This window comes from Ursus arctos, unplaced genomic scaffold (assembly GCF_023065955.2).
Source record: "Ursus arctos isolate Adak ecotype North America unplaced genomic scaffold, UrsArc2.0 scaffold_23, whole genome shotgun sequence".
Taxonomy (NCBI): domain Eukaryota; kingdom Metazoa; phylum Chordata; class Mammalia; order Carnivora; family Ursidae; genus Ursus; species Ursus arctos.
Genome location: NW_026622908.1, coordinates 10,044,065 through 10,058,511, shown reverse-complemented (window position 1 = coordinate 10,058,511; position 14,447 = coordinate 10,044,065). Strand labels below are relative to the sequence as shown.

At 37.0% G+C, this 14,447-nt stretch overlaps 1 non-coding gene across 1 annotated transcript; it reads right to left on the bottom strand.

Annotated features, from left to right (window-relative positions):
• Window positions 1–10,851: 10,851 nt before the first annotated feature.
• Window positions 10,852–10,958, bottom strand: LOC113265132 (U6 spliceosomal RNA). Its single transcript, XR_003319926.2, has one exon. It is a non-coding gene; the product is annotated as a U6 spliceosomal RNA (small nuclear RNA).
• Between the last annotated feature and the right edge of the window lie 3,489 nt (window positions 10,959–14,447).

Below are 14,447 nucleotides of genomic sequence, written 5' to 3'. Positions count from 1 at the left end.
GCAGGACAGTCTATGTGCAAATCTTGGCTTTGCTAGGTGTTAGCATGATGCCTTGGGAAATGTAACTGACCTCTTCCTGTCTGTTTCCTCATCTATAAAATGAGGATAATAATAGGACTCTCCTAGAAGGGTAGCTATGAGGATTAAGTGAGTGGATATATATACCACACTCAGAATACTGCCTGGTGCAGAGTCTGCACAAGTATTGATGATGACTATTGCTGTTGTTAATAATCCATATGTTGTACTGCCTATCTCAATATTTGCTAATGTTTAGTACGTGCTAAGAGCTGGGGACACAAAACAAAGGAGTCAAGAGGGAAAGATTTAATATTCATTTCCCACCTCTTTATGTAGGCTCCACACTGGGTGCATTACAGAGATTTCTTCCAATTAATTCTTATAAAAATCTTGTAGTTATTCTCCCTGGTGACAGGTAAGCTAAGGTGAATAAGACATGGTCTCTTTTCTCAAGAAGCACAGATTCGAGAGTGAAAATCATTACCAAAAAATGACATTTGTTTGGTTATTTCACAAGACACGGCTGTGCATTACTAACTCACTGGGGCTCAATAGCATTTTGTCACCTCTACTAAGCAGCTGAAGACACTAGTGTGCAGAGAGGTCCACAGCTAGCACAGAGAAGAGCCTGGACTAGGACTGGTGTTTCAGGCACTCCATTATAAGCTTGTCCATGACGTCCCAATGTCTCACTTACTTAGATCAGTAATTGTCACGTGGGGAAGAAAAAGATGCCCAGAAATTGCTAAGAAAAACTTGGCTAGAAGAAGGCAGAACAACCAAAGGAAGCATAAGATGGCTGCCTCTGGAACCTTCTACACCCTGGCATAACACTTCCAGGTGTTTGCTGAGATCAAGTTTGGATGTGGTATGCCTACTGAGCAGATATGACAACACTAATGGACCATTGCCTCTTCAGGACTAGAGTCGGAGCCGAGTTCATAAAAGGAAACAGTTCCGTGGCCACCTTGGTCTGGAATCAGCTCACATATGCAAAGCATTAATCAAAGACTAGGATGGTCACGACTAGAACAGCTTTTGAAAAACTGGGGATCTTCCATTTCATCTAGGGTTACAACAGCTCCCAGTCCACGGTTGACTGGCACATGTGGGTTCCCTTTGCACTTTGGAGGGGACTGATACATGCCATCAGAAAGAGTAGGGTTAGAGTCAGACAGATCTGGATTTTGATCCTGGTGGCATGGCCACGCACTGGCAAGTCCTTTGCTCTGTGACTCCTTTAGACAGCTGATGTATGGAGTGTGTGAAGTCCTGCATATAAAGTGCAGGTGCCTGGCACATGTTAAACTCTTCTTATTGGTGAAGGAAGAATTGATAATATCAGAGTGAGGAACCCAGGCATCAACAAATCCTGCCCTGCACTCTCCCCTCCTTCTGAGGGAGTTAAACTCGTGAGGAACAAAAGTGGATGGAAATCAAAGTGTCCTTTTAGCATTATCTACTGGCACACCCTTGTTCTGAGTTCCAGAAAAGCTTTGGTGGAGCACATGGTTTCAGCTTGAGGACGAAGCAGAGACTGCACTCTCCTCTCCTCCTGAATTTCAATCTCAGAATCATCTACCTTCTGGGGGACTCACAGGAAAAGGAAGTCAAACAAGAGAAAGAAAAAGTTTCCCAGGTTTGGAAAGAAGGAAGAGAGGGGGGAAAAAAGGAAGAGAGAAAGAAAGAGGAAGAAGCAACAGAGAGAGGAGGAGGTAAGAGGAGAGGAAAAAATATAGGAAGAGAGAGATGATTGGGCCCAGGCTGATGTGCCGGGCCCTCTCTGGATCTGCTCACCGCAGAGAGGTAGCAGGAAATGGTAGCGGTATTTTAACAGAGTGGCCCTGTCTATTGATAACTACGTCCATTCAATGTTTTAGATTCTTGTTATTCATTTAGCAATGCTTCTTCCCTTGACAGGGGTCATGGAGGATGGTTAGTGGAGGCAGGCATTGGGAGACAAGGCTGGAGACTCACCTACCCTATGGCACCCAACACACTGTAACTATAATCACTGTTATTGCCGTGGTTGCCATTGTTACACTCCTGTGCTTGAGTGTCCCCACTACCCGTGGAAAGGAAATTGAATCATAAGGACTTCCGTTGAGCTCTGAATTAATTATGGCAATATTTCAGAAAAACTGTAGACAAATAAAAACCTACATAAATCAAAATTTATTTTCTAATGATACATTGAGAGATAGCATGACATAAAGATAGAGCAGAGAATCTTATATAAGCATATTATTTAACCTCTCTGAGTCTTATTTATTATTTCACCTCTCTGATCTGTAAATAAGAACTAATGATAACTATCTCCCAAATTTGGGAGTATTAATGAGCTAAAGTTTTATAGGTGGTCAAGATTCAAGACATGGTAGTTCATTGTTATTATAAATATACGGTATAAGAGTTTATTTTATCATCAGTTCATGCCTTCATTATGCTAGTCAATGTACTCTTATTTTTTCAGCTTTAAGTTTATCATTCTTTACCCACCACCACCCCAGGTCCAAGTGGAACACAGAGTAGAAGTAGCATCAGATTCAGATCTAGTAAGAACTTGAATTGAACCTAGGCTCCACAGTTTTATGGTTTATGACTTGGAACAAATTCATCTACCTTCTCTGAACTGCTTCCTCACCTAGATGATAATTGTGTGGCAAAACTTCTAGTTGTCAATCCCAGGATTCATTCTCTTCCTTTTTATCTGAGCACATTGCGGCCTGATTAGAAGACTACATTTCCCAGCATCCTCTGCAGCTAGCTGTGTACCCATGACTGAATGTGGGCCAGTGAGATCTAATTAGGAGTGTTCCATGCCCTTCTTTAATTTTTCCTATTTCTTGGAACAAAGACATGACAGCTGGAACTCAACAAATTCCTGAGGATGATTGACAAAAGAGCTAGAGGAGTCTCGATCGTGAGACAGTGTGGCTCCCATGCCAGCCCTGCAAAGACTACCTCTGAATATCCTTACGATTAATTAAAAATATTCCACCTATTTAAGCTAATTTTATTTTGAGTCTTCAGTCAACTGTGGACAAATTTTTATAAGTTAGTGAATGTTAAAGTGCTTGGCACATTGTGGGCCCTCAGTAATTTTAGTTTCCTTCTCTTATCTGTCCAGCAAGTTCGTTCTTACAAAAGCCAGAGATCCTTTCTTAAACTCAAATATTAAACAACAAATTCCACAGATATGCTCATGTTATCCCCATTTCAAAGCCATTGATGGGGTCATGATGAAGGTCAGAGGAAATACTTCTGTAAAAGTACTTTGTACGTTATAGAACTCCATCTAAACAGGAGGCATGGAGATCTTTCTCAATATGGCCACATCCCCTCTGACCAGCCTTGTTCCTGCTCTTTCCTCCCGCCCGTCCTAACCATTTCTTCCAACATCTCATTTTCTAGCTACAGCAAACCGAACACCTCATGCCTAAGTCTCAAATGTTTCTACTTATGACAGAGAAGAATAAGCACAAACCCCAAGAGTATCTGGGGACAAAGCCTGAAACAGCCTTAAAGAAAAGCCCAGAATTTCTTGGAAGCATTAGACTTTATCTCAAAAAATTAATTTGAATTTTTGTTTTCCTTTACTATATACTCATGTTTACGTTAATAAAACTATACTATTTAGATCACTCACCCTTGAGTAGCCTGTGATTTTGAGAACTCAGATCCAGATCTGGGAAGGAAGGCCACATTTGTCATATCTGTGCTTTTTGTGCTGTGTCTTCTGCCAGAAATGTCTTTCCTTGAACTTTCTCCATCTTAGCCTCCTCTGTAAACATGTTCTTGATTCCTGCAAGCAGACTGAGTCACTCTCTGGCGTGTTGTACATCCCTCTACTATAGTACTTAAGAGATTACATCTAAACTGGTTTGGGGGCACAGGGTGTGAGTGGGATGGCTGTATCTCTCATTAGTCTATAACATCCTCTAGGGAAACGACCACAATTTTGTACCATCATCACTGCTACAATCACCATACCCAGTATGGCCTAGCACTGTGCCTAGTCCATAACAAATACTTGTTCCAGATTAGATGAAATGAACAAATTAGTGAATGTTCAACAAATAAGTCAAAAGAAGAGGCGTCTTTGTGGACCTTAGACTTCAAATTTCACCCCCATGCACCACCTAGTTTGGCTTAGGTCAATGCCAGCTGTGACCTCCTCCATGTATATGGCTTAGTACACTTCTAAAATGGACCTTGAACCCTTCTACATGTACAATGGAAAGATAAAGGCAACCATCTCCAACACAAGTCAGCCCAGCCAGGAAAATCCACTGCCAATGTCCCAGTGGTCTCCGAAATGTCAATACTATGAAGGTTGACGCTAAGCTCCGCACACCCCCACATTATCAAATGCCCGTTTGCTTCATGTTTTGTCTGGTCTGTCAGCACCATTTACTGCTGAGCAGGTCCCTTATCTTTATTGATCACTTAATTTATCTTTTCTTAACTTCCCTTGCACCGTCTGGTGCCGTGTGTCCGTCTGTTGAGGCTGTCATGACTGGTTTGCTCTTGAAATAATAGGGGCAGCAGGTGGTGTGACTAAGTCGACCCTTCGCAGAATGGGGGACCATTCCCAGTCCCTGTCTCAACCTGCCAGTGTGTCTACACCCTCCCAGCTGTTCCACATTAAAGCAGTCAACTGTGACTTTACAGTCCGAGTTTTACACAACTGTTTTACAAACCGGGAAGAAGGTCTTTTGTCACAAATCCTTTGTCAGGCAGTAGAATGGGGGGAGAGAAAGCCAGTTCTGAGACTTGGTGCATTTTAATGACTATGCAGATAGATGCATACTCCTTTGCTTTGGTAAAAAGGGGTGTGGGTTGGGGGTGGGAGCCTGGCTGGGAGGAGAGAGCAAACTGACTTCTTGCTCTTGGGACAATTTAGTAAGAGGAGCAACTGCTCTTTCAACACTACTTTCAGCTTCAAACACTACTCTGGGAAAACCTTCGTTCCTCTTGTAAAGTGAGAATAAGGACAATTAGAGCCCTATGTCCCAGGGTCAGTACTCTGGGGGCAAGTGTTTGCAATTGAGAAAACAGCAAGAAAATTATGCCTTTGGGACTTGAAAGCCAAGTGCCTTTATGACTTGGGGCTTGTAATCACATGCGAGAAGCACTGAGACAAAGTGAAAAGAGCACAGAGTTTTGAGTTAGACAGATCCCAGCTCCAAAATTCAATGACTTTGACATATCTCACTGTTGACAATATGGTATATTTGAATTCCTATTTCTTAATACAGAAATCTTTGATATGACATTTATCTCTTTTAACCAGAGGTTGATTAATCAAAACCTTTAAATAATGAAAATCCACATCGCTCTCTTTTTCTACACACACACAGACACACACACACACCCTTCACTTTGATTATAAGCTAAAAGACAAGGGAAATATAATTTAAACTTACCATTATGGAAAGAATATATTAAGCTAAGAGTCAAGAAATCTTTCATTCTCTCTTGTTAACACTAACAAGCTGGTTGAGTTTATGCATAGCACTTAAACACTGTGAGCTTAGTTAGGAATAAGTCAATCAGAGAAAGACAATTATCATATGATTTCACTCATATGTGGAATATAAGAAATAATGCAGAGGACAACAAGGGAAGGGGGGAAAACTGAATGGGAAGAAATCAGAGAAGGAGACAAACCATGAGAGACTCTTGACTCTGGGGAAATAAACTGAGGATTGTGGATAGGGAGGTGAGTGGGGGGATGGGGTAACTGGATGATGAGTATTAAGGAGGGCATGTGATGTGATGAGCACTGGGTGTTATACGCAACTAATGAATCATTGAACATTATATCAAAAACTAATGATGTACTATTTGTTAGCTAATTGAATTTAAATTAAAAAAAGGAAACTATCAAATGTAGTTTTTTCCTAAGGTGGTTGAATCAGGAAAGTGGATGGTAATGGGAGAGTGAGAAGGAGAGTAGAAGCATTGTCTTTCTTTCTCATTTACATAGGCTTGTAGAACCAGAATTTCTATTTTCTTCTGGATGTTAGAATGACAGTTAGCCCTTCCTCCTAAGGACTACTCCCTAAGGTGGGAGAGGGCTAGATTCCTTGCAGCCATTTCCCTCTCCTGGGTGATGTGGGGCATTAAAGGTTTCTGTTTCCACAAGGCCTGTCCTTTTCTCTTTCTAGTTGGCTGGCCCATAGGTTGCAGGTACTATACTCTCCTTCCAGCCCTCACCTCTTAATCCTTTTGGTGAGCAAACCTGGGTTAGAACCCAGGTCCCATCATCTAAAGTAGAGATACTCAAATGTGACCTGCTGACCAAAATGTTTATCGATCAGTCCATGATAAGACATGCAGACACTGTCATTAAGCATTTAGAAACCTGTCAATTCAACCTAAGCATGAAGCAAGTTCATTTTTCACATTAAAAACTGTAGTCAAGAGGAAAATATATAGCATTAAATGTTTATATTGGAAAACAAGTTCTTTAATTAATAATCTAAGATTCCATTTATGAAATTTAAAAGAAGTGATCAAATTAAAACCAAAGCAAGCAAAGGGAGGGACATAATAAAGAGCAGAAATCAATAAAATTCAAAACAGAGAGACAAATCAATAAAGTTAAAAGCTATCCTTTGAAAAGATCAATACAATTGATAAACTTCTAGCCATGTTGATCAAGAAAAAAAAAGAGGGAAGACACGGTTTACCAATATTAGCAATGAAAGCGAGGACATCAATATAAACCCTACAGAAACTAAAAGGATAATAAGATAATAGTATAAACATCTTTACACCAATGAATTGATAGCTTAGGAGAAATAGACAAGTTCCTTGAAACATATACAGTACTCAAGAAGATAATCTTAATTGGGGCGCCTGGGTGGCACAGCGGTTAAGCATCTGCCTTCGGCTCAGGGCGTGATCCTGGCGTTATGGGATCGAGCCCCACATCAGGTTCCTCCACTATGAGCCTGCTTCTTCCTCTCCCACTCCCCCTGCTTGTGTTCCCTCTCTCGCTGGCTGTCTCTATCTCTGTCGAATAAATAAATAAAATCTTAAAAAAAAAAAAGAAGATAATCTTAATTGTCCTTTATTATTTTCCGAACATTCAGGCATGATACTCTCCAGCTTATAGCAGATCCTAGATTATATTCTTTTGGTGTTCCCCACAGCTCTACAGTATCTTGCTCATAGAACACACATAGCTGTCCATTTAATAAGTGCCATTTTTAATTTATTTTTATTATTTATTTATTTATTTATTTTTCTTAAGTAAGCTCCATGCCCAACATGGGGCTTGAACTCACAACCCTGAGACCAAGAGTCACATGCTCTACTGACTGAGCTAGCCAGGCACCCTTGTCCTTTATTAAAGCAAATGAATTTGTCATCCAAACTCTACCATAAACAATACTTCAGGCCTAGACGGGTTCACTGCTGAATTCTACCAAATATGTAAGGAAGAAATATGCCAATTTCATAAAAACACTTACATAAAGTAGAAGGGAAGAAAACATTTCCAGAGTCATTTTATGAGGCCAGCATTATCCTGATAGCAAATCCAAAGAAAGACATTATAGGAAAAAAATTTCATGAATACAAACACAGAAATCCTTAACAAAATTTTGTCAAATTGATTCCATCAATATATAAAAGATTATACATCATGATCAAATAGAGTTTATCCCCAAAATGCAAGGTTGATTCAATACTTGAATGTTACCCAGTCATGTCAGTGAACTATAAACAAAATGCTCTGTGTTCATATCAACAGATGCAAAAAAAAAAAAAAAAAAAAAACCCAAAAAACTATTTGACAAAATCCAACATCCATTCATGATATGATAACATTTTCAGCAAGCTAGGAATAGAAAGGAACTTTCTCAACCTTATAAAGGCCATCTGTGAAAACCTATAACTAACATTGTACTTAGTGGTAAGAAATGGGATGCTCTTCTCACTAAAATCAAGGAGGCAACAAGGATGTTTGCTCCATTACACTGGAGAGTATAACCAGTGCAAACATGCAATAAAAAGAAATAAAAGAAATAAAACAATTATAAAGGAAGAAATAAAATTCTTTATTTGCAGACAACATCATCATCTAAGTAGAAAATCCACATGATCTATTTTTTAATGGTACTAGAAGTAATAAGTGAGTTTAGCAAGGTTGCAATATGCAAGTCAATATACAAAAATCAATTATATCTATCTACTAGCAATGAACAATCAGAAATCAAATTTTTAAATGTCATTTGCAATAGCATCAAAAACATGAAAAAAAATGAAATAAATCTAACCAAATATGTGTAAGATTTATGCACTGAAAACTATAAAACACTGATAAGAGAACTTAAATGCCTTCATAAATAGATATACCATATTCATGGATTGCAAGACTCAATCTGAGATGTCAACTCTACTTAAATTGATCTATTGATTTTAATCAATCTCAACCAAAATCCCAGTAGGATACTTTGCATAAATTATAAATCAAAAGCTTATTCTAAAATTAAATATAGAGGGGCGCCTGGGTGGCACAGCGGTTAAGCGTCTGCCTTCGGCTCAGGGTGTGATCCCGGCGTTATGGGATCGAGCCCCACATCAGGCTCCTCTGCTATGAGCCTGCTTCTTCCTCTCCCACTCCCCCTGCTTGTGTTCCCTCTCTCGCTGGCTGTCTCTATCCTGTCGAATAAATAAATAAAATTAAAAAAAATAAATAAATAAAATAAAATTAAATATAGAAAATCTGGTACCTAAAATAGCCAAAACAACTTTGAAAAAGTAGAATATCAACTGATTTCAAGGAACGCTCGTGTCCTCTTGGTACAGCCACTGTAAAAAAGAGTATGGAAGTTCCTCAAAATATTAAAAATAGAAAATCATATGACCCAATAATTCCACTATTGGATATTAACCCAAATAAAATGAAAAGACTAATTTGAAAAGATAAATGCACCCCTTTATTTATTGCCACATTATTTACAATAGCCAAGCTATGGAAGCAACCTAAGTGTCCATCAATAGGCAAACAGAAAAGGAAAACATGATTTTTATATAAACAATGAAATATTATGCAACCATAAAAAAAGGATGAGATTGAGTCATTTGAAACAAAATGGATGGACCAAAAGGGTATTATGCTAAGTGAAATAAGTCAGATTGAGAAAGACAAATAACATCTGATTCCATTCATAAGTGGGATCTAAAAGCAAATAAACAAATGAATAAACAAACAAAAAAGCAGAATCAGACCTATAAATATAGAGAACAATCTGATGGTTACCAGAAGGAAGGATAGGTGGGAGAGTGGGCAAAATAGGTGAAGGGTGACAGAGATACAGCCTTCGTGTTATGGAATAAATAAGTTAATGAATACAAGGCACAGTATAAGGAATACAGTCAATGATATTGTAATAGGAATGTAATGGGACAGATGGTAGTTACACTTGAGATGAACATAAAATAATGTATAAACTTGTTAAATCACTATGTCGTACACCTGAAACTAATGTAACATTGTGTGTCAACTATACTTAAAAAAAAAACTTAGTATAATGCTACACTAATAAAGACAGTGAGACAGTCAAGTAAATGTAGACATATAGATCAATAAGACAGAATAGGGGGTCTATAAATTTGCCACAGATATAGACAACTGATTTTTGACACAACTGTCCAGGTGGTTCAGTGGGAAAAGTGTAGTCTTTTAAGTAAATGGTGCTGGAAAAATGGAACATTTATATGTCAAAAAAATTAAAATTAAATAAAATCTCAATTTTTTACTCATCACATACACAAAAGTTAACCCAAAATGGTCATAGACCTAAATGTAAAGCCTAAAACTATAAAATCCCTAGAATAAAACATGGGAAAATATCTTTATGATTTTATATTAAACAAATATTTCTTAAATTTAAGACACAAAAACCATGAATCATAACAGAAAAAAATTGATTAAATGGACTTAATAAAAATTTTAGATTTATATTCTTTAAAAGCCATTACTAAGAAAAATAAAAAATCAAACCACAGAGAGAAAATATTTGGAAATAATTTGATAAACGACTTATATTCAAAATGTCTAAAAACTCTGTAACTCAATAATAAGAAAGAGATTTTAATTTGCAAACTATTTGAACATACACATCACCAAAGAAGAGATTTGAATGACCAATTAGCACATGTAAACATGCTAACATCACTCGTTACTAGGGAAATGCATATTAAAACCACAATGAGATGCCACTTGTTAGAATGGCAAAGCTGACGATAGGAAGTGCAACTGAGGTTGTAGAGCAAATGGAACTCTCATACATTGTTGGTGCATATAGGCAACAGTGTAGTCACTTTGGAAAACAATTTGACAGCTTCATATAAAGGTAAAATTTGTGCCTACCATATGACCCAGCAATTCCACTCCTAGCTATTTACCCAAAAGGAAGGAAGACATACATACAAATAAAACCTATAGGCGACTATTGCTGGCAACTTCATTCATAGTCACTAAAAATCAGAAATAACCCATATGTTTATCAACCGGTGAATGGATAAACAAAGTCTGTTAAACCCAACCACTCAACAATGAAAAATACTACTGAGCAAAGAAAATGAATGAATTACTCATACATGTAACAACCTGATGAATCTCAAAAGCATCATGATGAGTCAACGAAGTCAGACACAAAAGGCTACATGCTGTATGGTTCCATGTATATGACATTTTATTACTTGTTTTGCTGTTGCTTCTGGAGATTTTCTGTTTCTTTTTGTCTTTGTCACTTTTGGTCTTTCCTTTCCACTACAGAGAGTCCCCTTTAATATGTATATGACTTTTAAAAAAATACATGAAATTATTTGCAAATTTGTGTCATCCTTGCTCAGGGGCCAAACTAATCTTTTCTGTATCATTCCAATTTTAGTATATGTGCTGCCCAATCAAGCACTACATGATATTTTTTTAAAGGGCAAAACTATAAGCAACAGGGTGAGAGTTGCCAGAGGCTGGCATGGGGTAACATTTTGGGGATAATCGGACTATTTTATATCTTGAGTGTTTGGTGGTTACATGATTACACATATCACAAAACTCATTGAGATATACATCTACAAAGGATGAATTTTAAAAACGTTTGAATGTACACACAATTGTACAATCGCATCCTTTGTAATAATTAAAATGAGACTGTAGAAAAAAATATTTTTTTAGTGAGGGAATAGGGGAGGACAGAAGGAGAGGGAGAGAGAAAATCTCAAGCAACCTCCACATCCAGCATGGAGCCTGATGCGGGGCTTGATATCACAATCCTGAGATCGCAACCTGAGCTAAAATTATGTCAGATGCTTAACTGACTAAGCCACCCAGGCACCCCTATTTGAGCATATTTTTAAAAGAGTGATGTAACATACCCAAATAGGGTTTATTTTAAAATTTCAAAAATGCTTCAACATATGATAATCTATTAACATCCATTCCTGATATTTAAAAACCTCAGTAAACAAAAAAAGTAATAATGGAAGTATGCTACTAAAATGTAACATGATGAGGAATTACTTGAAATTCTCAGCCAAGATTCTTATAGATAATAAAATACCAGAAAAAGAAATGAAATAAAAATTGGAAAAGTAGAGAAAGTTATAATTATTTATAGATTATATAATTGGCCATATGGAAAACCCAAGACAATAAAGTCAAGGAAAGCCTGTTATATGTTACAGCATAGATGAACCTTGAGAACATTATGCTAAGTGAAATAAGCCAGTTACGAAAAGAGAAAAACTGTGCTGCCCCACTTATATGAAGCATCTAAAGTAGTCAAACCAATAGAAAGAGAAATTACAAGTAAGGGGCTGGGAGAGGGGAAAAGGGAGTTATTTTTCAATGGATATAGAGTTTCAGTTTTGCAAGGCGGAGTACTACAGATCTTGTTGCACAGCAATATGCATATAATTAAGACTGCTGTATTATACACTTAAAATGGCTAAAATTGTAAAATTTACCTTATGTGTTTTTTAACCAAAATTAAAAGTACTATTGGAACTAATTAGACTATTTGTCTCTTATTGAATGATAATTTAGGAATAGAATGCTATAGAAAAGTAGCAACCAGTTGGAAAACACAATGGAAAAATAGGTGCCAGTAGTAATGACAAGAACAATGATATAACACCTTGGATGAAGCAAAACTTGCAGAATTTATTTATTTATTTATTTATTTATTTATTTATGATTTTATTTATGATTTTATTTATTTATTTGAGAGAGAGAGAGAGAGAAAGCACGAGCAGGGGGAGGGGCAGAGGGAGAAGCATGCAGGTCTTGATCCCATGTCCCTGCGATCATATCTGAGCCAAAGGCAGATGCTTAACCAAATGAGTCACCCAGGCACCTCACACCTGTTTAAAATAACTATAATTTTCTAGATAAGTCTAGCAACATTTTTTCTAGATATGTCTCCTTAGGCAAGAGAAATAAAAGCAAAAATAAATTGTATGGACCACATCAAAATAAAAATCTTCTGCACAGAGAAGGAAACAACCAACAAAACTAAAAGGCAACCTATGGAATGAGAGAAGATATTTGCAAATGACATATCCAATAATGGGTTAGTATACAAAGTATATAAAGAATTTAAACAAATCAACATCCAAAAACAAAGAATCCAATTAAAAATTGGACAGAAGAAATGAACATTTCTCCAAAGACATCCAGATGGCCAACAGACACATGAAAAGTGGCTCAACATAACTTATCATCAGGGAAATGCAAATCAAAACTACAGTGAGATATCACCTCACACCTGTCAGAATGGCTAAAATCAACAACGCGAGAAACAGTGTTGAGGAGGCTGTGGAGAAAGAGGAACGCCTCTTGCATTGTTGGTGGGAATGCAAACTGGAGCAGCTGCTGTGGAAAACAGTATGGAGGTTCCTCAAAAAGTTAAAAATAGAACTATCCTATGATCCAGTAATCATGCTACTGGGTATTTACCTCCAAAATACAAAAATATTAATTCAAAGGCATATATGCACCTCTACGTTTATAGCAGTATTATTTACAATAGCCAAATTATGGAAGCAGCCTAAGTGTTCATTGATAGATGAATGGATAAAGAAGATGTGGTACACACACACACACACACACACACACACACACACACAGGAGTATTACTCAGCAATAAAAAAGAATGAAGTCTTGCCATTTGCAATGACGTGGATGGAGCTAGAGAGTACAATTTAAGTGAAATAAGTCATATGATTTCACTCATATGTGTAATTTAAGAAACAACAAATGAACAAAGAGAGACAAACCAAGAAATAAACTCTTAACTATAGAGAACAAACTGATGGTTACCAGAGGGGAGGAGGGTACAGGGATGGGTTAAATAGGCGATGGGTATTAAGGAGGGCACTTGTGATGAGCACCAGATGTTGTAAGTGATGAATCACTAAATTCTACACCTGAGACTAACATAACACTGTATGCTAACTATGTTGGAATTAAAATACAATAAATAAAATAACTATAAAACTTTACTGAAGAACATAAATGAAAACTAGAGCAAATGGTAAGACCTGGCATGTCCAATGATAAGGCTGAGTATTATAAAGATGCAAATTCTTCTCAGATTAATCTATAAATTTAAATTTTAATTAAAAATTTAAATTAAATTATTTTAAAATAAATTATAATTTTAAATTAAAATTTCAATAAATGTTCCAACTGGATATTTTATTTTTATTTTATTTTATTTTAAAGATTTTATTTATTTGACAGGGAGCACAAGTAGGGGGAGCAACAGGCAGGGGAGAGGGAGAAGCAGGCTTCCCACTGAGCAGGGAGCCTGATGCGGGGCTCGATCCCAGGATTCCGGGATCATGACCTGAGCCGAAGGCAGACACTTAAGGACTGAGCCACCCAGGCGCCCCCAATTGGATATTTTAAAACTCAAATATAATTTTAAGTACATCCAGGACATTAAGGTCTGAGAATAGTCTAGAATATTTTTTAGAAGAATTATAAACAGTGTGAAGGACACAGAGGTGGCTGTCCTAGATATTAGATATTAGAACATATTATAAAACTACAGTAATTAAAATACTGTGGCACTGTGCATTTTCATTTTCAGAAAAGACAGGAAATTTTTTGGAACGCAATGATAAGTTCAGAAATACACCTAAGTATGTAACAAACTTGATATGTGATTCGAAATGCTGAGGAAAAGATCTAAGGTCCATTATCAATAAGTCGAGCTGGGACAACTGGCTCATCATTTGGGGAAAAAAGTTAAATCCTTATTTTGTGACATATCCAAATAAATTCCAAATGCTCTATTTATTTAAATGTAAAAGATAAATATTCAACTAATCATAGAGTGCAAGAGGACCTGACAAGGTTGAGTTCTGATATAGATCTATAAGGAAAGGTGGACAAG